Raw genomic sequence first — 4594 nt, forward strand, 5'->3', positions numbered from 1 at the left:
TGTCTCCAGGCTGGAGTGCAATGGCGCAATCTTGGCTCACTGCAACCTCCGACTCCCTTGTTCAAGCGATTCTCCTGCCTCAGCCTCCTAGGTAGCTGGCATTACAGGTGCATGCCACCATGCCTGGCTAATTTTTGTATTTTTAGTAGAGACGGGGTTTCACCATGTTGGCCAGGCTGGTCTTAAACTCCTGACCTTAGGTGATCTGCCCGCATCGGCCTCCCAAAGTGCTGGGATTACAGGCGTGAGCCACCACGCCTGTCCAAAAAGTGCAAATTTTATCATTGACAATAATGACTGTGAATCATTTTCCTTGAAGTGACAGATATATTTCTTTCATTTTTGCAAAAATGTTTGTCAAACCTCCTTTGCGATGGTTTGAGTGTTCTGTCCCCTCCAAATCTCATGTTGAAATGTGACCTCCAGTGTTGGAAGCAGGCCTAGCGGGAGGTGTTTGGGTCACAGGGGTGGATTTTTTGTGAATGGCTTGCTGCCATTCTCCTAGTAATGAGTGAGTTCTCACTCTATGCGTTCATGGGAAAGCTAACTGTTTAAAAGAGCCTGCCACCTCCTCCCTCTCTCTTTCTTGCTCTCTCTCACCATTTGATATTTCTGCTCCCCTTCACCTTCCACCATGACTGGAAGCTGCCTGAGGCCCTCACCAGAAACAGATGCCAGTGCCATGCTTCCTGTACAGCCTGCAGAACTGTGAGCCAAAATAAAGCACTTTTCTTTATAAATTACCCGGTCTCAGGTATTCCTTTATAGCAATGCAAACAGTCTGGCCGGGCACTGTGGCTCACGCCTATAATCCCAACCTTTGGGAGGCCAAGGAGGGAGGATCATTTGAGGCCAGCCTGTCCAATATGGCAAAAATCCATCTCTACTAACAATACAAAAATTAGCTGGGCATGGTAGTGCACACCACTCAGCTACTCAGGAGGCTGAGGCAGAAGAATTGTTTGAACCCAGGAGGTGGAGGTTGCAGTGAGCCGAGATCACACCACTGCACTCCAGCCTGGGCAGCAGAGCGAGACTCTGTCTCAAAAAAGAAAAAGAAAAAAAAAACAGACACACGCACAGAATAATACACCATGTCAGAATAGCTGAGGTTTATCTGTCTAAAAATGGAATTCCATGAAAAAAAGTAGCTGGTTCAGCTTGCAATTCAAACACTCACACAAGCGGTAATTTTTTTTTTTTTTTTTTGTCTTGGAGACAGCTACCATGGTACTTCTGTGTGTAGAAAAATTTTTTATCCATACTTCCTGTTGCATCACACAGAATATTAAAAAGACATATACTCAAGAGTCAAGATTTAATAAAATGGGCCAGGCGCGGTGGCTCACGCCTGTAATCCCAGCACTTTGGGAGGCCGAGGTGAGTGGATCACCTGAGGTCAGAAGTTCAAGACCAGCCTGGCCAACATGGTGAAACCCCGTCTCTACTAAAAATACAAAAAAAATTAGCCCAGCATGGTGGTGGGTGCCTGTAATCTCAGCTACTACAGAGGCTGAGGGAGAATTGCTTGAACCCGGGAGATAAAGGTTTGCAGTGAGCCGAGATTGCACCATTGCACTCCAGCCTGGGCCGCAAGAGTGAAACTCTGTCTCAAAAAAAAAAAAAGGATTTAATAAAATGAAAAATTGTATTGCTTTATCAAGTACAAGCCTAAATGAAACTGGCTTTTTTATTTATTTTTATTTTTTTAGACAGGGTCTCCCTCTGTCACCCAGGCTGGAGTGCAGTGGTACGATCATAGCTCACTGTAGCCTTGACATCCTGGGCTCAAGTGATGCTTCCACCTCAGCCTCCTGAGTAGCTGGGACCACAGGTGTGCGCCACCAGGTCTGGCTAATTTTTCCTTTACTTTTTTGTACAGACTGGGTCTCAAACTCTTGGGCTCAAGTGATCCTCCTGCCTCGGCCTCCCAAGGTGCTGGAATTACAGGCATGAGTCACTGTACCTGGCCTGAAAATGGCTTTTGTTAAAACCATGAGTGTGTGGCAATGAAGAATATAATGACCCCTAGTACAGTTTGGTGCTGCTGCGTTGATTCCCTTTTAGATGATAAACACTGTTACTCGCCCTTACTTTTGCTCCATGAGTGCATAGACTAACACAGTGAAAAAAGGCAAATAATATCTTAGAATGATTATTAAAATCATTTTGACCTTGCAGACCTCCTGAATGGTCTCAAGGCTGCCACACCTGGGGATTTGCAGGCTACACTTTGCAAACCATTGTCAGATGGTGATAAGTCCTATGGAGAAAAAACAATAATCAGGGCTGGATGCGGTGGCTGACGCCTGTAATCCCAGCACTTTGGGAAGCCGAGGTGAGCGGATCATGAGGTCAGGAGTTCGAGACCAGCCTGACCAACATGGCGAAATACCGTCTCTACTGAAAATACAAAAATTAGCCAGGCATGGTGGTGCACACCTGTAATCCCAGCTACTCAGGAGGCTGAGGCAGAAGAATTGTTTGAACCCCAGGAGGCGGAGGTTGCAGTAAGCTGAGATCGTACCACTGCACTCCAGCCTGAGCAACAGAGCAAGACTCTGTCTCGAAAAAAAAATATTTTTAAAATTAAAAATAATAACGATAATCAGGAAAAGAACATATGGAGGGTGAGGAGAGAGTCACAGTCTTCATTAAGCAGTTAGTGGATGTCCGAGTGCAAAGGTGATACTTGAGCAAAGACGCAAAGCAGATAAGGAAGTCAGCAGGGAGGATGACTAGAGGAAGAGCAATTCAGGTAGCGGGAACAGCAAATGCAGAGACTCTGAGCACAATATGCCTGTGCTGTTTGAAGCCCAGCAAGGACATCATGAGTCTCCCCGAATATGTTCCACAGCAGCTCAGACTCAAACCATGCCCAACTAGAAAACATTTGCAAAGCAACTCAGAGAGCCTAGTCCAGCAGAGCCTGCCTTTTCGGTTTTGGTTTCATTGTTTGTTTTGGTTTGGTTTTTTGAGACAGGATCTCACTCTGTTGCCCAGGCTGAAGTGCAGTAGGGCAATCATAGTTTACTGCAGCTTTGAATTCCTGGGCTCAAGCAATCCTACTGCCTCAGCCTCCCAAGTAGCTGAGACCACAGATGTGTACTAACAATACAAAAATCAGCCGGGCGTGGTGGTGCACACCTGTAATCCCAGCTACTCAGGAGGCTGAGGCAGGAGAATTTCTTGAACCCAGGAGGTGGAGAGCCTCCTGGCATATTCCCCAAGTCTGCTTTTAGCTTCCCTATCTTAGTGCACCTGAAGGGAAAGGAACGTGTTTATTAAGGCCCACTGTTTTACTGGGGCCCATTGTATGAGGGTGAAGTTTGGCAGTTACCCAAGAGACTTTTTCCCCACCTGCCTCTGTCCCCCAGCTGTCTTATTTGTGTTTTATGGTCTGTTCTTTCTGTCTTCTTGTAGTTAGAAGAGAAGTGATCTCCCTGAAATGCATGAGGCTAGAAAAGGAGCTGGAACTTAAAGTGGCTGTGTTTGTACAAGATGATGGTGCTCCTGCTCTGTGAAACCTTATGTTCAGAAAACAAATAACCCAATTAGAAAATGGGCAAAGGACTTGAATAGACATTTCTTAAAAGAAGACATACAAAATGGCCAACAGGTTCATGAAAGAAAAAATGCTGAATAGAATTAATCATCAGGGAAATGCAAATTAAAACCACAATGAGATATCACCTAATACCTGTCAGAATATACACCATAGAATACTACTCAGCCATTAAAAAAAGAATGAAATAATGTCTTTCGCAACAACTTGGATGGAGCTGGAGGCCATTATCTTAAGCGAAATAACTCAGACACAGAAAGTCAAATACTAGCCGGTGTGGTGGCTCATGCCTGTAATCCCAACATTTTGGGAGGCTGAGGAGGGAGGATCCCTTGAACTCAGGAGTAGGAGATGACCAGCCTGGGCAGCATAGCAAGATCCCGTCTCTACAAAAAATAATAATAATAGTTACCTGGGTGTGGTGGTGCACACCTGTAGTCCCAGCTACTCAGGAGGCAGAGGTGGGAGGATCACTTGAACTGAGGAGCTCAAGGCTGCAGTGAGCCATGATCGTGCCACTGCACTCCAGCCTGAGCAACAGAGCACAATCCTGTCTTTAAAAAAAGAAGGAAGAAAGTCAAATACCGAATGTTCTCACAAATGGGAGCTAAACAATGGGTACCGATGGTTATACAGACACTGGCAACTCCAAAAGGTGGGAGGGTCGGGGGCTGAGGGATGAGACACTACCTGTTAGGTACAACACACATTATTTGGGTGATGGCTACACTAAAAGCCTAGACTTTATGAGTATTCAATATATCCATGTATCAAAACTGCACTGAACCCCCAAAATCTATTTAAAAAAATTTTTTTAAGAAGGAGTTTCACTCTTGTTGCCCAGGCTGGAGTGCAATGGTGTGACCTCGGCTCACTGCAACCTCCACCTCCTGGGTTCAAGTGATTCTCCTGCCTCAGCCTCCCGAGTAGCTGGAATTACAGGCATGCGCCACCACGCCTGGCTAATTTTGTATTTTTAGTAGAGACGGGATTTCTCCATGTTGGTCAGGCTGGTCTTGAACTCCTGAC

The sequence above is a fragment of the Hylobates moloch genome, unplaced genomic scaffold, assembly GCF_009828535.3.
Source record: "Hylobates moloch isolate HMO894 unplaced genomic scaffold, HMol_V3 SCAFFOLD_12, whole genome shotgun sequence".
Classification (NCBI taxonomy): domain Eukaryota; kingdom Metazoa; phylum Chordata; class Mammalia; order Primates; family Hylobatidae; genus Hylobates; species Hylobates moloch.